A 22,266-nucleotide genomic window follows, 5' to 3' on the forward strand; every position below is an offset into this window, starting at 1 on the left:
TGGAGATGCTAAAAGACAAATTCACCATGAATCTCATACCGAGGACCCAGCCTGTGCACTGATCAGTGGCAGCCCTGGGGCTTGCACGATCTGCTTTGTTCCCACTCTCAGCATCATTATGTGTGGTGTGTTGCCCAGTGCCAGCTAAAGCAAAATACTTCCTTAAGTTTGACATCAAAATTGCATGGTTATGAAGAATGCTAACATTTTTCTACCAATTCTTTTCTTGTCTTTGTGTGTGTGTGTGTGTGTGTGTGTGTGTGGTACAGAGAGGACTGAAACCAGCATTTTGTGAGTAAAATACCCCTACCTTTATGTTATTTTTAAAATTTTTCCTAGGCTGGGCTCAAACTTGTAGTCCTCCAACCTCAGCCTCTTGAGTCTCCGGGATTATAGGTATGTGCCACTATGCCCAACACATGACATTTTAAAAGATCCTAAACAACAATGCTACTTACTCAAGTTAATTCATAGCTGCAATTTGATAGCAGCTATGGGGAAAAAAGGTTTTGACAGCTATTTCAGTTAGCCATTGTGCATAATAAACCATGTCGAAATTTTTGTGGCTTAAGTCAGTAATTTTTTTAAAGTCAGGGCCTTGCTATGTAGCGAAGATTGGCCTTGAACTCCTACTTCTGCCTCTCAAGTGCCGGGATTGTAAGCATACACCACCGTGACTACCTAGTATGTTACTTTTCCTGCTTCTGTGGGTTGACTTAGTTCAGCTGGGTGGTTCTCTTTCTCCTTATGGCATTGCTGAAGTCACTCACTTTGCTCTACTGTGTACAGGACTAGGCTGGACAACCTCAATGGCTTCATTCACAAGTCTCACATCTTCATGCTGCTTCATGTGGCTTCTCCATGCAGCTAAGCTGAACTTCTTCACAAGATGATGATCTTAAACTGGCACATTTTCTTCCATGATGGCTGACTTCAAAAGAGAAGGTGGAAGCTAGTGAAACCCCTCAAATCTACTCCCTGGATTGGTGCAGAGTTGTTCTGGAACATTGTGACCATTGTGTGGTCAGAATAGTCAATGGCCAGACCAGATTCAGGAAGAGGAACATAGATGCCATGTCTTCATGTGTAAAGCAGCATGAGCTGATCTGGATCCCTCCAGATAGCTGGCACCCTTTTCCTCTAGTACTGCTTAGAAGAGTCAGATCCTGGGCTGCCCCTGGTTAGCTATGGGCATGCTGCCTCACCTCTCCATGCTACAGTTTTCTTATTAATCAGAGAGAATCCTGTGACCATTTGCTGGAAGAAATAGATAGGACAATACAGATGATATACATATAGCAGGCACTCTGTGAGTTACATTATAGAAAAGTCACCTGAGTTCCTAGCAACAGATGGAGTCAGTGTCCAGCCCACATCTCTCAGTGTGTGCAGATGGAGCGTCCTGTGTAGCGTAGGCCAGAACTCAGGGCATCCAATGGAGGTGGAAGACATGGGCCCTTTGTCCTCACTCCTCCTTGGACAAATCAGAGGTTTGTCACTTAGACAGGCTCAGACCACTGGAGGGACTGATACCTATGGCTTTCTGGAACCCTCCTCACTAACTCCTGGAACTTTTATCTTTTACCAGACTCACTTCCCCAGCCCCTCTATGTGCTTCAGATCACCTCCCAGTTGGGCATACAATCTTGTCTTAGGGGCTGCTTTGGTGGGAGAGGTGACTAAAACTAAGACACAAACCATTAAACTTTTCTACATGTGGTACATTGTAAAAGAACAACGTGCCTGAGGTACTTGTGTACTTCTTAGGGTCAAGTTTCAGATGGAAACCTGTTGGTGTCAATAGATAGAATAGTAATACTCCATTTTCATTTCTAGGCTAAAGCTGTCATTTCAGGTCTGTGTCTGAAATGAAGACTGAGCTTTCTAACAACCAGCAACACTCTGGTTACTATTTAGTCCTCATCTTAGCCTGACAGTGGGGCAAGGGTTAGAGTACAGTGTGTCTGTGTGTGGGAGAGTGTGCCTTTGTTATGTGAGTGCTGTGGAGTGTTATTCTAAGGGCCTGAACACATCTCCTCATAGCAGGGAATTATTTTTGTTTAGAAATATTTCCCTATGATGGGTTTTTGGGGCCAGAAAGGGAGGGCATGGTCTCATAGGGCCACAGCTGTCCATGGGCAGCCCAGTAAGCATTGCGGTAGAAGTGAAAAGAAGCTGCAAGTAAGTAAAAGTGGAAGAGAAGCTGCAAAAGAAGTAAGAGGGAAGAGGGACTGGGAGAGAAGGACAGAAGGCTCAAGCAATGCATCTAGAACAATTGTGCTGGAAGACTTTGTAGGGTAGGCAGGCTACCTTCATGAAAATCCTCTTACCCCTACTCACAAGTAACATGAATGTGCGTGTGTGCCCACATATGTTGTGTGTGTTGCTTAAATGAAACATGGGTTTGAGTTTTGCTGAGGATTGCAGTTTGGAACAGAATCACATGAGAAGTGAGGACTGGAGTTTCTCACGCTCTCCCTGTCCTGCATGGCCCTGCCAAGGCCCCACAGCCCCTTCTTCAGACCAGACTTAAGATGGGCTGGCAGGCTATCTTCAGGAGTGGAGGGAGGGCTGGGACAGTGGCATAAGACACACAGCTTCTGCATGGTCCCCAACTGCACACCGAAGAGCATTCAGTTGGACCTGGCCTTTGTCAGTTTCCTGGGGACCCAGCCAGATGCCATAAGTGGGTGGAGAATTGGAGGAGAGTAGACTTAAAAGATAAGACACCCAATCAACTAAAAAAAAAATATTGACTATGTGTCAAACACTTTCTAAACTCTATGGGTTATAGAACCAGTGTTTCTAGGACAGTTCTTCAAGATAATGCAATATCAACAATATTTGATCTTACTGGTCATCCGAACAATTCATACAGTAGACAGAAAATGAATAAAAGGATTGAGTGAAGATGAAATCAGGGCACTGAAACAGAATAAGTTCAAGGAATCTTCTAAACAGGAAGAAAATAACAGTTATGCTCAGGCAGAAAAAGTGGGCAGCCAGCAGGAAGAAGACGTTTTACTTAAAGGTAAAATGAAGAGAAAGAAAACAGTACCTAAAGTCTTTTTGTGAAATTTCAATTTTTTTAAAAATTTTTAAATTTTTGTGTCTTTTGGCAGCACTAGGGTTTGAACTCAAGGCTTCACACTTGTTAAGCAGGCACTCTTACTGCTTGATCCACTCCACCAGCCCCTGAAATTTTGATTCTGATGGGAGAACAAAACATATCTCTGGACGGGCACAGAGTGATGAAATGCAGAAGGTCTCTTTCTCCTGATAGCTTTCAGGCACTGCTGGAGTATCATAAATTCTGGCGAGGAGGTCCTGAGAAAGTGCTTTGAGACCATGACAGTTAACATTTTGTTCTGTTAAAAAACACAGCAGTAACAGATATCAGAGAACTGCATTCAGAGGAAAGTCTTGGGGAAGCGAGACTCTCACTTCTTGTTCTTTATCACTGATGCAAGGTGGACAGAGCTGGGAAAGCACACTGTGGGTGTTGGTGAGGTTTGCTGATGAATCTCATAACCTAGGAGAACTCGTGAGCTTCCTGTCTTATGGAGTTAATGCAGAAATTGGCCAGACTATCATGTTGTCCAGTGGATTTCTTCCAACATGAAAGGTATTGCTTGTATATTTTTTGAGAGAGATTGCCAAGGTATCTTCAACACTCTACTCTTTTTGTGCCTTAAGCATGTTTGGCAAAATCTGTCCCTGTAGGTGTGGGTGTCATTGCATTAGGAACAATTGAGGGAGGTTGTTCTTTGCAATGATCATCACAATTGCTTTTAGAAGTTGGCCATGTTTTTTTTCTAAAATAGTGAAGAACTGGAGGAAATTTGTCCTTCTCAGTGGACAGGTGGGATGGGTTTGAAATTTTAGTGGACTGCCTGCGAGCATTTGTTTTCTGTCTAGATAGTATAAATAGTGACACAAATATCAGGTGGCATAACTGTACAACTGGCTGAGCATTTGTACTCTTAGTGTAGTGACAGATTTTGATTTCATTGTTACCATTGTTGCTCTTTAAAAGTCATGTCATTGATAAGGGCCTTTGGAAAAAAATCTCAGGGACAAACTTTTGATGTCTTCTTTGCAACAGTAGTTTCACTGTGGTGCTGCACTCACTCAATGAAGTAATGGAAAATATTGACGTTTATCATGAGTTTTGGTTTGAGGAAGTCACGAATTTGGCAACCAAACTTGATATTCAAATGAAACTGCCTGGGAAATTCTGTAGGGCTCAGCAAAGTAACCTGGAATTTCGACTAACTTCCAAGTGTTCTAACAGTGGAACACATTGTTCAGGCACTTAAAGATAGATTCTCAGAAGAGCACTTGAGAGCTCATAAATGCTGTCTCTGGCACCCTCAGTCAAGGGACAGCTGAAACTCAACATGTTGGAGGAGCACCATGCTGACATGTACAGAAGTGACTGGCCCAATCCTGATGCACTCTCAGGTGAGCTTCATTGTTGGAGAATCAAGTGGAAACATGAAGGGAAAGATATAGAGCCTTTATCCACCATTTATGAAGCCCTCCACCTGCCAGATATCAAATTTTCTCCTAATGTGCAAGCTTTGATGAAGTCCTGTGTATTCCTCCTGTGAAGACCGAGAATGAGTACTACAAAAATGGATGAAAGCTTCTCAATGTATACTTGAGAAACACTTTGACAGACCAAAGGCCAAGTAATTTGACTTTGCTTACATGCATTTTTATTTAAAATATCTGGACTAATGGCAGACACATATATCAAACTCTATGCAATTAAGTCAGAACTTTCTGTGGATAATTCAGAAACTGTTAAAAATACCCAGAGTCTTTAAAGATGGGTTTTCTCTTGTATATGGTATTTGGAAGAAAATCTTATATTTGATATTTTCTTCCAATATCAAATATAAGAGAGTATATAGTACAGTAGGCCACTTAATCACTGGATGTCTTTGAATACATTAGTCAATGTAAGCAGTCGATGTAAATGGCCCCTGTTTGAACCCTCATACTTTCAAGACCCATGGTTCTTTCAGAAGATGGCACTGGATGTGCCATGCTTTACCTCTTCATGATCTCTGATAGTGGCACTCTGGAGTTGTTTTAGGTAAGTCATTTTTCAATATAACATTTATTACCCCACTGTGGATCTAGTTGTTAGGTAATGAATTATCAGTGTTTTGAAGAAATGAATTTTGAGGAGGTATGGAAGAAAGGAATACATCATATAAATTGTTACAGTGATGAAAGCCATTGACTTTTGGCTAGTAGGAGTTTTAAACATGTAGTTAAAAATCTGTAATGAGAAGCCTAGGCTGGTAGATCATGAATTGGAGGCCAGCCTGGGCTCCATAGTGAGTTACAGACTATCCAGGGGTATAAAACCCTATCTCAAAATACCAAGTGCTTGAGATGTAGCTCAGTGATAGAGCCCTTGCCTACCATGTGCAAGGCCTTGGTAGGCAAGGCCCCAGTACCACCAAAAAAAAAATTGTAAAGGACACTTAAAGAGCTCACTATACTTTGTCTTTATCAAATGAACTTAAACGAACAAGTTACAGTTACAGTTTGAGTGAAAGAGCCTGTCACTCTTGCTCCATACCTGGTTGTCATTTTACATTCCTTTGTGGAGTCTACAATTCCACAGGGTGTTCAGCAGGTCAGTGTTGAATACTTCTATTTCACAGTTAAAACCGAATCAAAGGCCATCCATATAGGTAACTGACTTGCTTGTTTTCTTCTGTCTTTTTCCATGACTGAACCATCTGGATTTATAAGTGAAACCTACAAAATAAATACTTTGTGACTTATCTAAAAAGAATGTAGAAAGTATTGCTGTTATTTTGGGTGAAGAAAATTGATTTTGAATATTTATTTCAAAATAAGTAAAATACGAATTTTGTTTTGTAAAAAAAAAAAAAAATTGTGAGACAATCACCCCAAGCAGATATGATCAGGGGGACATGGATTCCTAGAATTTTGTAGAGGTCAGGAGAAGGACACAGACTTCCTATAAATCAGAAAAGACAAGAACTCTATCTGGATGTCACAAGACAGCAAACTGACAGAAGGGCCAGGGTCTCTCTGGATGCTTGAATGCACAGAGTGGTGATACTTTGCTGGAGAATATGTGGCAGGTTTAAAAGAGGGTAAACCGTGTCCCATCCTCAAGGAGCATGGATTGCACAGGACTAAGCAGATGCTTATCAGTGACTAAAGCCATCCCCATCACTACTAGAACTGAGCACCTTCCCTAACAGTCATCTAAATCCACACCAGCAGCCATCATCTCCCTCCTGGCTGCTGTCAACCTTTTCCTTGGACCAAAGCAGGAATTGGGAAGGGCTCCAGGAAAGAGTTGTCATACATTTATTTCTTAAAATGTTTATCTTGTGGGAATAAAGTGGCAGGATGAGATAAAACTTTGTTTACATGATGTGAGTAGGACAGGCAGGCAGCTGGCTCGGGTGGAGGCATTTGCCAGCCTCGATTATTCTCAGAGCACTACAGCCCTGGCTTGAGAAATGTATCTTAATGTGAGCTTCAGCATTTTCAAATGGGAAGATTCTTCTGAATCAATCCAGATGTGTGCTAGGTCAGCCTTCAAGGAGTTTCTCATAAACTGGTCATAGTTTATGAACGAAGTAGACAAGAAAGATATAGATTTAACACTCTGTGGGCTTTAGATGAACACATTTAGTTCTCAAGGAGAGAATGTTGGCATGAAGATCTGTGAGCTAAAGACTGAAGAAAAAGTCTGTATTGAGAACATCAGGTAAGATGTTTCTTTGTGTTTTCTGTCTGTCCCAGAATCCCCCGAAAGCCTTCAATTTTGGCCTGTCTACTTGGATGTGTTCCAGGACAAATGTGTGTCAATATGGAAGAATAGGACAGCATTGCATTGGAAGAAAAGACCCTAGGACATGATATTTACTAGAAGGTGGTGGGAGGCTCTTAGCTTTCTGCTTCCACACTCACTTCTATTTGCAATCTCAAAAACCATTTCAAGCACATTCCCTGTTAATCTCACTGCTGCCTTGTGAGGGATTAGCAGAACCTATCAGAACCCTTTGTAGAGATGAGCTTGCAGTTTAGAGTAGTTAAATGCTTGATGGGGGAATTATACAGCCACATCATAGCAAAGCTGGGTCTTGAAGGACTGTCTACAATGGCTAGGCTCTTCCAATTTTATCAAAATTTTTGTTTGACAAGAAATTATTTGGCAATTACTTGTAAATGAAACATACTTTTTGGCAGCAATACATCTCTCAGGATACATTATTTGCTTTACCACTACGTGCCTTGTTATAAATGGGGAATGGCCAGGCAGGGATAGCTGGTGGTGGCCTATGCTCTGTGTTCTCAGCAGCTGGCCTGTTCCACACATTCTGTATGCTAGATCTGAAGTCTGGGGGATGGGGCTGAGGATGGCTCTCCAGTTAAATTTCTTTTAGGGAAAGTGAAAAATGGCAACAATCAATCCCATTTACCTGGAAGGCAGAAGCAATGAAGTTCTTTGTCTCTGACCACCTTCCTCTCACCCAGCTCCACCAGAGTCCTGCATAGGGCCTTCCGTCATTGCTGGAGCTCATTGCAAAGTTTCTATTTTCTTTAGTGAGGGATGCAGTTAATATCTAATCTCAGCTTTTCTCAGCCAGTCTGCTTTTTGTCACATTATTTCTGTAAAGATGAAATGACAATGAGAAGCCTTCATCTTATCAGCAACTGTCATCTTTGAGTAGTTTAACCAGTGCCTTTGCTGTTAGGGACTGCCCAGGGTCATGGGTGGGGCCTCCTCATCCCTGCACATCATTCCGTGTGACCTTGTCTGCCTTCTTCCTCAGAGGCAGTGAGAAGTCTCACTATCTACAGTTGTTCATTGCTGAGAAACACAGGTTTCCCCTAATAAAAGGCACTTCACTAACCACTTGGGAAACTGGATTCGTCTGCAAGGCCACTGATTTTCTCAGAAGGATTGATGAAGTCCCAGCAATGCAGGACATGGGCAAGGAGCCAGAGAGCACATGCTCTTCTGTCTTGCTACATTGGCTGTATCCATCCTGCCCTCAGTGTCTGCCCCGTAAGGAAATACAGGGAGGGGAAGGCAGGTACCCTTCCCTTCAGATGCTCATGGACCTTTATTTTTCTTTCCTTTCCTGACTATGCCTGGGAACTGCATTTGTCTTAAACACAAAGCAAAACCAAACCCAAAGCAATGGCCAGTATGGATGAGCAACCTGGATCACAGCAGAAACCAGGGCTGAGCAGAGCAGGATAGAGATTTGCTCCATTCCTCTTTCTTGTGAAAACACTCAGAGGGGCCAAAGAGGGAATGCTTTCCAAATCCAGTCCCCAGTGCTTCTTAGTGAGAGTGAGCATCACCAAGACGATATCAGAAGATATTAGACTACTCTCACTCAATGGATAGTTTTGAGAGGCTGGCAGGATTTGTAACCCATGTACTCAGCTATGCAAGAACAAAATTTCTATTTTTTTCAAATTAACATCATTCTGACCCAGAAACCACTGCTCCTAGCTAGTATCCTGGGAATTGCCACCTCAGCTTCATTGGAGGTGCCTCTGACCTCCTCCAGTGGTTCAGCTTTCTGGGCTCCTCACATTCAACCCCTAGAGTTTGTGACCTTCTGGGGTGTCACACAACTGAGCCCATTGGCAGCCTTCACTGTGAGGCCCATGGTTCCCTCACCCTCCAAGCTGATCCCCCCAGAGCACACTCCTCACTCTGGTCTCTCTCCCAGACAACACCAGGTGTCATTTCTAAGTAGCTTCAGCTTTTGAAAACATAATTAGGCAACTCAACTGTCTTGCAGACAAATGCTTCTTCCCCTCTGCCTCCCCAGGTGTGAGGAAGCTTGGAGCTTGTCAATCAGCCTAAGTGGGGCGAGCAAATGGGAAAATGTCAGTGGAAAATATAAAAATTGCCAGGTGTGGTATTGCACACTTGTATTCCCAGGTACTCTGGGGACAGAGGTAGGAGGATGGCAGTCTGCAGGCAGTCTGGGCAAAGCGTGAGACCCTATCTGAAGAAAAAAAATAAAAGCAAAAGGGTTGGGGAAGTGACTCAAGTGGTAGAATACTTGCATAGCAAATCCTGAGTTCAATCCCCAGTACTGCAAATGAAAGAGAGATAAAAAATATAGAAACCAAATGATAATACATGGAGCGAGAATGGCCAGATTCTGTGTGTAGTCTTTCAAAGTCATTCTGCTTAGCATGTCTAGCAGTGAAACACTTTCTATCTCCAAAACATAGTTCTTATATTAAGGCATTGTCTGTTGTTACCACTTCAACCAGGATCCATTACCAATGATGAGAAAGTCTCCATCATGGGGCAAAGCATGCAAAGACAAGGAATTCCAAGCTGGGCCTGTGTGGTGGGGCCTTGTCTAGGACAGTGTTACTAGCTGGGGTCAGGTGGTACCCACAGATGGCACCTTGAGGTTTCAGGCTCTTGGTTTCATTTTTAAAATATTTATTTATTTATTTTGTACTGCTGGAGATCAAACCCAGGGCCTTGTGCAGAAGAGGCAAACATACTACCACCAAGCCATACCTCTGCCCATCAGGATCCTGATTTGAAGGAGGATACATCCTGGGGCCCAGGGTGTCAGGTGACATCTGGAGGGAGAGGGAGGTGTTGCGGTTCACAAAACTGGGCAGTCTTCACTGTTGCCTGAGCAGTTCAGACCCAGGGCTGGGATGGTTATTCATGACTGTTCTCTTCAGGGGATTTTTCTTATGTTCCGCTGTTCCTTTCCTGTCCTTTTCTTCACAGGCCAGGAAGGGAGGTCTTAATGTCACAGCAGGACCTAAGATCTCTAGGTTACTTGCATTTCCCCCCTTAGTGCAAGTCCTTAGATTGCTTTGTGCTTTCTTAGTTTAGATGTGGAATGTATAGCCCAAAACCCATGAGTTGAAGGTTGCACACAGCTTGTAGTGCTATTAGGAGGGAGTGGAACCTTTAGGAGGCAGGGCCTAAGGGGAGGAAGTTATTCCACTGGGGGTGTGTCCCTGTGGGGGATATTGGGACCCTACTTTTTTCCTCTTTGTTTCTTGACCTTCATGAGATGAACAGCTTTACTCCACTACAGGCTCCATGCCACGATGTTCTGCTTTTAAGCCAGTGGTCAAAAACAACGAAGTTGACTGTCCATGAACTGAAACCTCTGAAGCCATGAGCCAAAATAAATCTTTTCCTTATTAAGTTACTTATCTCAGGTATTTTGTCATACCAACCAAAAGCTAATATACTTAGTCTTGAATTTCTCTTTCTCTAAAAATGAAATATCTCTCTTTTAATTAATAGTCCTAGGTTACTTTAATTTTTTTTTTAGTTTGGGAAATTGGAACACATACCTATAAAATATTCCAGCAGAATAAGAAAGTATATCATGAATGTGAACTCCCTCCTGTCTCTTCCCATCCTGGGTCTTCTCCTGAGATGCACCATGCTGTCACCATCTCTATCTCTTATTCCAAAGGTGGCAGAGGGTTCTGAGTGCTGGCCTGAGCTTGGATTTGCTTTGACTTGTCTTGGAGAATCATATCAATACCTACAGAAATATCTCACTTTCTACTAATGTATAGAGGGTATTACAGTGCATAGACAGTTCATGTTTTTTTAACTCAACATCTTTTAATACATTTTAGGTATTATAATCTTAAGTCTTATGCATTTCCAAATAAAACTTCATTGTCTGTTCACTATCTCTGTATGTATATTTTTATCCTTAGATATATTTTTGCTGTTTCTGATTCTTTATTTGTATTTTAATTCCATCATGCTGCTTTTCCTAAAAATATTGGAGTACACATGTATGTGTGTGTTAGTTGTAAGTTACTTTAATTTTTTATAGATTAAGAAGAGACAAAAAAACCCAATAAATATTTTTTATCCCTGTGAGATTCATGCAGAGTGGGATACAAAATTCACTCTCTTGCTATGACTTTGTTGCCAAACACTTTATAGCTGACATAAATTTATCCTGGAAACTTATGGACCTTTTTACTTAAAAGTAAACTTAAAAGTTCAGCTGAACTTAAAAGTTCAGCTAATTCCTCCAAGGAAATGGAAAGCAAGAAGCTGAATTTCATTGGTGTTCTTTCTTATTCACCTGTGACACAGCCATGGAATTTTGTGCAAGCACAACAGACTGATGATAGTGCAAAGTAATCTGTTATATATTTTATAAAGAACTAAAAGAGAGTAGCTTGGAGGCTCAAAACATAAAGATATGCTAAGGAGATGGAAGTGCTAACTACTCCAATTTGATCAGTATGTGCTATATATATGTGTTGACCTATCACACTGTAACCACAGATACATAATTATTGCATGTTAATTAAAAAGAAAAAATTTAAAAGAAATTTTGTGCAGTGGTGAGAAGACTGAGTTTGTCAAAACAAACTTCAACCTAAATGTAACTGTTCGCCTTCATAAGGAGATTGTTTGGCCAAGGGATCTAATCCAAGGGAGTAAAGTGGGGGAGAGGAACTCATGGTTAGTCCATCTGAGGCCCTTCCAGTTTTGCCAGATGCCAATGCAGCACACAACTATTGAACTGTACTTTAAAGGTTTATACTACAATGAATGAGTGGAAGAAAAGAAAGGCAGAATGGATGAATGGATAGAGGATGGATGGATAGATGGATGGATGGAGAATGGAGGAATGGATGGATAAGCAGATGGAAGGATGATAAAAAGGATGGATGGTTGGACTGTACTAGTAAAGAAATGAGTCTCTGGACCTACACAGGAGTTGAGAGATTGTTTTGACTTCCAAATCTAACATTTTGTCTCTGTGAGTTTGGGTAAATTACTTAATCTGTCTAAATGAAGTCCTTCACCTCCAGCTTCTATCTTTTGAAATGTGGATTTAATAATACTTATAGAGGGTTTACATGAAAAATAAATTAGAGAATGGTGGGTAAAGCTCTTTACACAGTGCCAAATATACAGCAAATTCTTAATAAGTTTAATTTATTTGTTTATTTATTTTTGTGGGAATGGGTTTGAACTCATGTCCTCACACTTGCTAGGCAGGTACTCTAGCACCTGAACCATTGGCCCTTACCTTTATTTTACTCCATTTTATCCCCAAAAGGTTTTGAGCTAGCTTTGAAATTACACTTGATACATGTGCTGCAAATTTCTTTCCCAAGTCTACATGTTGCATTTTTACTCCTTTAATAATATGTTTTGGTGAATTGGTTGTATTTTTAGGTAGTCTCATTCTTTTTTTGAAGCTGAAGCTTTTTGTAGACTATTTTTGAGAATTACCTACTCCAAGCTCATAAAATTATTCTCCTACATTTTCTAAAAGTTGTATCACTTTACGTTTCACATTATAGTCTGTGACTTCTCCGATAATGATTTCTGTGTATGGTATTAAATAGGGGGGGTCAAAGTTTATTTTTTTCCTCATGGAGGAGCAGTGGACTCAGTACTTTATTGAGGAGAGCATCATTTCCCATTGCCTCTCAGGAGTCCCTTTGCTGTAAGTCAAGTAGATCTGTTTCTGAATTCTCTAATTTTTCCCATTGTTCTTCTTGCCTATCTTTGTACCATTGTTACACTGTATAAGGTCACATATCAGAATTTACAAAGAACTTTTACAACAAAGAGAGACAATAAAAAAGCGGCCAGTGTATTTTATAGGCTTCAAGTCCATTTTAATTCTCCACTTATAATTGCTGATTTAACGTGCATTTATTGAGTGTCTGCAGTGCACCATTCTAAGAATGAAAGTTATAACTCTTATTTACTTATTTCATATGCCTTTTTACCCATGCGTTTCACTTCCTTGTAATAGTATATAAGCACACAGAGAAGCAAATGTCTAGGTGATTTGAACATTCAGGACCCAGGTTATAAACACCAACAAAATCTTTGGTAAAGACAGTGAAACGAAGTGTAGCTTGCAAAGTCAAGGACACATGGATGAGATGGTGCTAGCCCAGGCTGCAGGTCACATTTATGTTAAAAATGAGAAAAAAGTCCAACAGGAAGGCACAAGATTGTGTTTTCATAGATATGAAACCAAATGCTCAGAGCATTAAAAAACAAAAAAACTGAAGTTCTCTTCTCCTGGAAGGAATAGCGGACAACAAACCAAAGCAAGCTGAGAAAATGAGTGAACATCAAAGGGACAAATGACTAACATTTGACTCTTGATTAAACAAAAGATTTAGGAATTTTGACTATAGTACAATATTCGTTTCCATGTAAACATCTCAGGTATGAGAGAAAACTTGTTTCCCATTCAGTATTGTCATGATGACCATTGATGGAAGATAACTGCAAGCCTTTGTCAAAAGACAAACATCAGTGAGTTCATGCAGTTGTGTTTAAGATTAGGATAGGAATTGTTTGGTTACACGTGTGGCATGTAATAGCCAGAAGACAAAAGTTATAAATACAGACAGGATAGGAAGGAAGGAACTGGGAGTACTAGGGTTTATTGGTCATCTGGCAGAATCCAAACACTACACAGAGCTATTGAAATGATTTCTTGAAGTATTCCAGTTCACAGTGAAAATGTGCCTGTTTTGTGATGTGACATTTAGTAAGTTAAACAGGAACATTTGGCTTTGATCACAAGACATAGGTTGATAGAAACCAAGTTTCTGGCAACATCTTAAAACAGACTCTTATGACCTTGAAAAATGGGTTCTCTCTTCCTTTCAAGTTTGGAATATGAGTCTCCAAGGGCTTGAGCAACACTGAGTTTTCTAAGGCATGGCAAACAGTGCCAGCTTCAATACTTGAGTGTTTCTGGAGTCACCATGGATATGGTGGGTGTGGCTGCTGCCATGTTGAGTGCTGCATCCATTCCTCAGTTTATGCAGCCAGCATTCGCCTCCCACAGCATCAGTACAGTTCACTTTTTGTTGTTTCTTGGGGCAAAGAGAACACTGACACAGATAACTTGGGGCTGCCTGGCATACTAGGAATATAGGCTGAGTTAGAGTCCTGAGTACATTCCTGAAGCGTGTGATGGGAAGTCCTTCTTCCCTGGGAACCCATCCTCAGCCTAAGCAAGGACGTGAAAATACCATATGCACTGTAAGTGAGATTTTCTACACTGTAAATGAAACAAAGTCAAATATTAGGGATTCTATTTAATAGGACATTAGACTATAACAAACCCATTGCTGTTCTTGTCTAGCATTGCTTCATTTGAATATAAGTTTTCATCCTACAAAAGCATTATTAAATCTCAACAGGAAGCATTACACCAAGCCCCAGGAATAGAAAAGATAGGACAAAAGTCAGGGTCAGGAGAAGAGTAAAAGGACTGGGGATATAGATCACTGTCAGAGTGCTTGCTGCTTGGCTAGCATGTACGAGGCCCTGGGTTTGATGCCCCCATACTGTACACAGAAGAGAGAGAGATAGAGAGACAGACAGAGAGAGAGAGAGAGAGAAGGGAAGCCTGTCAAATAATCCATGAGTCTATGAATTTTTGATAGGGCTATTAATAGAAGTATCTCCTCAAATTAATGAAATCGACTGTATAGTTAAAAAAAAAAAAGAACTCAGTCAGTGGCATGTAACAAACAACCTGAGTTGGAATAACATCTACCCACCATAGAAAGGCTATGATTTCCACAGTTTCAGGACTGGCAGAGAGCAGCGAATCTCAAGGGTGGGAAATGTTACCACACACCCTGGGCAGGAACAAGAAGGTGAAAGTTGTCAGAGCCCAGGCAGCAATATCTTCATCACTCTGTTTCAGTTTGCTTTCTTTATGTTCACAGATGAACTTCACTGCTAATCTTGGTGGGAGAAAGATGGTGCTCCTACCTGCAATCAAATTTTTGTGTGATATCTGGCAGCATGCTACAACCAATTCCAATTCTGGACAACCAATTCTAATTCTGGACAACAAATTCCAGAATCCAGGGAGGTAACTGCTTGGACCAGTGTCCCGTTGGCAATCCCAGAGCTAGCTTCTCTCAGGGTGTTTAACCCTGTAACCACACCCAGAGGCACCCCCCCATTAGGTGATTGTTGATTTACTTGGCCTAAAGTGTCATCAGACCAAATGTATCATTCTATGCTTGTTTTATCCATGTAATTAACCTTAGCTCCTTGCTTTGTGGCACAATGACTCACTCACATGATTTACTTCATGCATTTAATAGCTGCATAGTATTCCGTAGAAGTGCTCTGTAGTCCATTTAACGATTCCCTTTTTCGATTTCAATAAATATTTAGGTTATTTCCATTTTTTCCTGTTATGTATTAAGACACATGCCTACACTCCCCCATAAATCTTCAAGTATTTCTAGAAAGAAATCTAAAGAAAGATGGAATTGCTGGATCAAAGGTTATATGACTTTCGAATTTCAATAAACATTACTGAATTACTACCTAAATGACAGCAGCATGTAAGTGATTATTTCTTACCCTATGATAACCCTGTATACTATAAATCTGTTAATTTTCCCTAATCTGAATGAATAATAACTTCTTATTGCTTTTATTTATATATTTAATTGTTGTTTTCTGTGAAGACTAGGGAACTTGAACATATTTATGCATCATACATACATATTCTCTACCTGGATTTATTTAGTAAATTATTTATTTTCCTTGACTTTTTAAGTGACTATTTTTTGCATGAAATTGTCAGATAATTATATATATTAAAGGACATGACTGGTTATTAAAAATAGTGCTTGTCTTTTTAAATTTTGTTTTCATGTTTGGTGTCATACAAAACATTTTTTTTTGCCTCTAAGTAGTTAATTACGTGTCTTCTTTTCCCCTAATTACATGGATTTTATGTTACTTGTTTGCTTTTGAAAGAAGAAAGTCAGGGTCTCTGACCCTCTAACCTCATCACTGTGATTTATTTTATAGCTTTGGAGCCAGATCTGTTTCCATTTTTGTTGATTTTGTTCAATCTATGGACCACCCTCTAGGAACCTCCTGCCTGTGGGAAGTTTCCATCCAGGGAGGATGCCAGTTTGGGGTTTTTTGCCTGGAGCAAGCTTGTTGGTTCCTCAGCATTATTTGAGTTGAATCGTTCAGGAGTATGATGCACTCCTTCAGAATCAGCTGGATTTCGTCTCTGGAATATCACCCACCTGTCAATCACACCTCACTTTTTCTGGAAGCTCCTCACCACCTCCTTCTCAATTTGCCTGCCCTTCCCCCAGTCCTGTGCTTAAAACTGAGGGCCAGAGCCTGGGAGATCCAGTGCCTCAGACCTTTGTGACCCCCGGGGGTTCAGTAAATGTGTGTCCCTGGGAGACACTGAAATCTTTTCATTTGTGATCTTATCAAAGCAGAATGAGGAAAAGGCTCAGTTGAGGGGAGTGAGGAGAGTTGGTCAAAGGACATGAAATTTCAGTATGCTAGGAGGAGTAAGTTTAAGAACACTGTTGTACAGCACGGTGACTACGGTGGGTAAGAATGTATTGTGTGCTTGAAAATCAAGAAAGACTTTGAATGTTTAAATGTTCTCACTGAGAAAAGTATGTGAGATCACGCATATGTTAATCAGCTCAATCAAGCTGTTACAACTGTGTACCTATTTCAATAAATATATACAATTTTTGTCAATATAAATGAATTTTTAAAAGAAACAGCTGAATATAAAATAAAAAAAATCCTAATCTAATCTATTAGCTCAAAATTTTAAATCTTACAACAGGAAGTTATGAGCAAGTACCTTTACATTTATAACTATCACAAAACTTTATTCCACTCTAGTAAAGTGGTCATTCATCTTCCTGCCTCTTCCTGAAGCTGACGAGAGCAGGCCTGCCATGTCTGCCCTGGTGACTACAGGTATGGCTCCTGAAATAGAGCTAAGTGTGGGGTTGCTGCCTCCTGTTTTGTAAGCTACCTTCCTCCTCTGTCCCTCTTTTCCTCCCTCCCTTCTTAACCTCTCTCATTCTCTCCCTCCCTCTTATAAGACATTGCATAGGAGAGATGGGGGAAATACTTATGAGGCAAGAAAGAAAAGGGATTTTTGTTTCCTATTTTTATTTAGTTTAACCATTAAATTTAGGTTTTCAAAGAACCTGGTCAATACTATCTGGAGGGTTGAATGTCACAGAGCTGCATGCTTCCATTGCAGATTGAAAATAGTGTTAAAATCTGCATTCTATTTGGTGACCAGAAGACCAGAGGCAATTCTCCCTTCTCCCATGCTGCTTCCTTCAGAAAGACCTTTCAAGATGGATACTAGTGACTTTGCTCAAAAACATTGTTTTTTCTTTTTTCATAGAATTACAGACATTATTCCTGACTACTCTTTAAAATGATGTATACCATAATATTTCATTAAGCTTTTTTGAAGGCACAAGTGGGAAAAATCCTAGGGTCAGGTGGTCTGATAATTCCTGGCTCAGGCACCAGTTGCCTAGCCATCAACTCACCCCATAACCACTGGGGTTTGTTTCTGTAGCTGCAAAATAGGAGCAAGTCTTAATTCTCAGGGTAAGTAAAAATTCAGTAAAATGTGCTGTGATGGTTATTTTTGTGTGTCAGTTCTGTGAGCTCTCTTCTTTATCATCCAGACCTTATCCTGTGAAATGCAGGCACTCAGGCTTTGAAAGAGAAGGGATGTCCACCATAAGACATAGCATTGCTGCCTTTGTACTAGAAGCTAAGATGCCATCCAGCCACTTTGGGTTCCTTCTGCCTCTGAACCAACAGTCAAATAAAGGAAATATGTGCTGGGTGCAGGGAATGAGTCTAACCAGTAAGAGGAAATTGGTTTCTACTTCACAATGGAAGTAAGGAAGAGCTGTCTGGAGCACAGGAGATCTCTTAGGGTGGCTCTTTGTATTACTGTGCCCTGTGACTAAGGTCATTTGAAACCTACAACACAACCCAGACAGGACTGCTGACTGCCTAGACACTTTAGGAATGAAGTTTTGGATCACTCTGTCAGGTAAAGAATTGTGACCAACTGAGTTGTTTTCTGAAGGCAAAGGGACTATGAAATGTATAATGGAAAAAAGGTAATTATAAATACCTGCTACAAACATGTGACTAGACAAAATGTCATTGCTTTCTTTCTTCTTTTTTCCATTATCATATAGATGTATTGACTTCATATCATAGTATTTAAGTTAGTTTTACATTGTAATGTTTAAGTTATTAAACTATCCAAGAGTAAGTATCATTCGAGGATGTAACCCTTTCTTGTGGAGAAAGGGTTAGTGTATTTTTTATTGTATATGAAATAGCTGTATCGCACCAGATGGAATTACATTCTTGATATTTCCTATTTGGAGATTCAGTATCTGAATCAGATTAAGGAGAGGTGTATGTCTGCCAAGTTGACAAGGGGTGGACTTGTGATGGTTAATTTTACGTGTCAACCTGATTGAGCTACAGATACCTGGTTAAACATTATTTCTAGCTATATCTGTGAGGGTGTTTCTAGAAGATACGAGCATTTGAATCAGTAGACTGAGCTCCACAATGCTGTTGGGCATCCTCCACTTTATTCATGGTCTGTATAGAACAAAAAGGTGGAGGAAGTTTAAATTAGCTCTCTGCTTGATTGCTTGCACTGGGATATGGATCTTCTCCTGCCTTCAGAGCTCCTGGTGTATCAGACTTTCAGACCTGGACTGGAATTTCCACCATTGGCTCTCTAGCCATTGAATTACAACATCTGCTTTCCTGGGTCTTTTGTCTGCAAATAGCTGAACATGGGACTTCTCAGACTCTGAAATTTTGTAAGCCAAGTCCTTATAATAAATCTCATGCTATAATTCCATATTATAAATATCCCTATTGGTTCTGTTTCTCTGGACAACCCTAATATAATATACCACAAATTTTGATACAACATCCAGCTTAAATAGGTGTTGAAATGACAGTGAAGAGGAATAAAATATTGAATTGCTGTAGCTTGAATGTATTCCCTCCAAAATTCTGGTGAATGACCAATATGATTGTATTAAGGCTTTTAAGGTAATTAAGTCACAAGGGCTCCTCCTTTCATGAATGGAATTAAGAAGCCCCACACAGTGTTCAGTTGCTGGCCCTCTATTATGTTCCTTCCCTGTGGAGCATGTATCCACAAGGCACCATCTTAGGAGCAGAGGTAACCTTCACCAGACCCCGAACCTACTGGCACCTTGATCTTGGACTTCCCAGCTTCCAGAACGATGAGAAAATAAATTTATGTTCCTTATAAGCTAGTCAAGTTCAGATATTTTGTTACAATAGCACAAAACAGACTAATATAAAAATGCCTTGACTTAGTTCGTAGTTCACTTAGTACTCACCAAACTCAAGGGGAACAGCCCTCTAGTGACCTTGTATGTACCCACATAGGCTACACAGGCAAAGTTATGAACCCCAACTAACTGGAGATTTGGCAGAACACATTGCAATCTCTTAGGACATGAGAAGGTGGGGGTTTTGTGGGGACCTTGAATACATTTCCCACTTTCTTCCTCATCCCTCTGAGAGGCTGCAGTGAGACATGCTTTTGTCACCTCCTGGGTTCTGATGCCTTCTGCTGACTCCTTCCAGGTTCAGGCTACTTCTTCACTCAGCACAGCAGTGGGCTCCACAAAGCACAAAGCAGCCATCCAGTCCCAGCCATGGTGATGCATCTTGTTTGGTGTCTGGGACAAGGACCTGGGAGCTGGTGCTATTCTTCCTTTTACTCTCTCTGTTCCCCAAACTGTCTGAATGTAAACATGGCTTGTTCTGTCTTAACCAGTGGCAGTTTCCACCTGTGACCTGCCTTGCCTAAGGTCTTGTCTTTTCTTGGATGCTTGACAGAGTGCTCTGAGCACTGGGTAGTGGGACCTTGTGAATAAGGTGGGGCCTTGGTCCCTGCCCACAGAGGGCTCAGTTATGACAGTTTTTCATTGGAGATGGCACAGGATGACACATCTCTTAAGAGGAAAGGGACTCTGTTGGCCCTTCCCCTTCTTTCCCTCCTCCTGAACTACTCACATTTTCCTGTGCATGGTGACCATACTCTGGGATTAGCAGTCATCCTCAGTGAAAAGCTTCAGGGCCACTTTTTGGGTAGAACTCAAGATGACCACCACAGGATGATCCTCATACAACTCTCCATTGATGGTCTTTCGCGTATCTTCTCTCCCAGGCTACCTGGTGGGGACCACCAACTGACTTACTGGGCACTAAGCTCCTAAAACAAAAGCCTTTTATTAATAAGGTCTAGGATATAAAATTGTTTTGGTAGGTGTTTCACTTTCTCCAAACTTTGTTTCTGTTGCTTGTGTCTTATTGAGGGGTCAGAAATACCCCTTTCCAAAAAAAGACCCTACAGCATAAAGTTCCGTCATAGTATGGACTCTGAAGAAGTTAACCCCAAACAATGGGAGGGGAGGGGAAGTGGATTGCTCAGAAGGTGAGTCTAGGCACATTTTCAGCGGGTGGAGGAGAGGGGTGGTGGAGGAAGTGGAGCAATGAGGACAGGAGCCAGTACAGAGGCACAAGTGGGTAGATTTCTGCTGTAGGCAACTGGGGTGCAATTCCTTCAGAGACTCAAGCAGAGCAATGTTGAATATGCCACAGAGTTACCACTGCCCCACCTCCCCAGGGCTGAGAACCTGGGGTCATTGTTTATTTACCAACCAAGTCCCATAAATCCTTGACACTAGGCAGCTCTTGGGAGCAGTGATTCCCTGGCTCCTGTAACCTGTCACTGGGGGCAGGGAGAAGGCCCTTTGGGGAGGTGCTGTCCTCACAGGAACACTCTATAGTAAGGACCATGGAGATGTGGGCAGGGCACCAACAGCATTAGCTTCCACCTGTGACCTCCATCAGTGTTCACTTGTCCTGGAGCCAGCCCAGAGCTAACCTAGGTAGACAGAACTCTAAGGGCCAGTGCTGCAGATGCTGGCTTCAGACACCCTGCATGTTTTCTCAGAATTATGACTTGTCAAGAGCAGTTCTAATATAGTCTCTTGTTTCAAAGAGTGTCCAGTTTCCTATGAATGGTTTATTGAAAAAACATGTGTGGACAGAAATATTTGTGTGCAGCACAGAGACTTGAAATCCATCCACATGAGCCATGGCCTCCTTCTCACAGTGTTCTCTTTATGGAGTGTCCCGACTGTTATCTTCAGAGTGTATGAGAATCTGCCTCTAATTTTGAAGTATTACTAGGCAGCACTTAAAATAAAGCTTACCAGATTTGATTTGTGGAAGGCACAGAGGGAGAGGTCGGCTCAGTTGATCCCTTTTTAAGTGGAGCTTTTACATGCCTTGTTGGAACTGCTTTGCAGCGATCTTGGAGCCAAGCTGAGAGGAATCATAAAATACTCACAATGCCCTGCACAGCTCTGCAGACACTTTTGGAGTTCGATTTGCTTTTATGGAAAAGATCGGTAACTTCTTCCATGTGTATCCATTTTATGGGTTCCTGGGTGCTTCAAGCACCATTCCTGCTTGATCCTCATAATAGGCAAGTGGGAAGCATCTTCATTTTGAGGGGCCATTTCTACAATTCATTACAATAGGTAAGGGCTTTGCTGTGAATTGAATATTTGTATCCCTCCTAAATTCATTTGCTGAAATCCTAACCCCCCAGGTGATGGTATTAAGAGGTGGGCCTTTGGGAGGTGAGTAAGTCATGAGGGTGGAGTCTTTATGGATGGAACCAGCGCTCTCATAAAAGAGGCTTGAGAGCTCCCTGGCCTCTTCAACCATGTGAGGGCACAGTGAGAAGGTGCCATCTATGAAGCAGGAAGTGACCTTGCCAGCCACCAAATTTTATAGTGCCTTGATCTTGGACTTAATCAGCCTCCAGAATTGTGAGCATACTTGAATCCATTCTTTATATCCTGTGAAGCTCCTGCTCACAGGATGAATGTGAGATCAGAATATCCTAGGCTCAGGTGAGCATCAGACCTCAGCTCAGTGATCCTAGGTAGGAGTCTTCTGCTCTGACCCAACCACAGCATGCCATGTGGGTGGGTGGCCCCTAAACCACATGGCACTTTCTTCTTTAGTTGGGGGTTGTTACTCACTCTCAGTGTCCTGAAATCCTAGCATGGTATAGTTCACAGAACAGGCATGCACTAGTTATTGGTTGTATGAACAAAACTCTTATCCCAAATGCAGTGTGCATAACTTCCAGACAAAGCCATTCAGTGCTAGTTTGAGGCTGAACTCCCACTGAGATGAACTCATGAGCATTACATCCTATGCCCACCATGGGTCCAGCTTCTAACTCTGGGATCACGCTAGGAGACCAGGAATCTGCAGTGCTTGGTTGAAAACACACA

General features: G+C 41.4%; 1 long non-coding RNA gene and 1 pseudogene across 2 annotated transcripts; both read left to right on the plus strand.

Moving 5' to 3' along the window:
• The first annotated feature begins 3,014 nt into the window (after nt 1-3,014).
• On the plus strand, nt 3,015-5,773 carry LOC141423341 (52 kDa repressor of the inhibitor of the protein kinase-like; annotated as a pseudogene).
• Nucleotides 5,774-6,417: 644 nt separating this feature from the next.
• LOC109676483 (uncharacterized) lies at nt 6,418-16,597 on the plus strand. Of its 2 annotated transcripts, none has more exons than XR_012448124.1 (3): nt 6,418-6,772; nt 14,779-15,411; nt 15,887-16,597. It is a non-coding gene; the product is annotated as an uncharacterized lncRNA (long non-coding RNA). The 2 variants fall into 2 exon arrangements; XR_012448125.1 differs by having other exon boundaries at nt 15,949-16,597.
• The last annotated feature ends 5,669 nt before the right edge of the window (nt 16,598-22,266 follow it).

Source organism: Castor canadensis, chromosome 5 (genome assembly GCF_047511655.1).
Source record: "Castor canadensis chromosome 5, mCasCan1.hap1v2, whole genome shotgun sequence".
Taxonomy (NCBI): domain Eukaryota; kingdom Metazoa; phylum Chordata; class Mammalia; order Rodentia; family Castoridae; genus Castor; species Castor canadensis.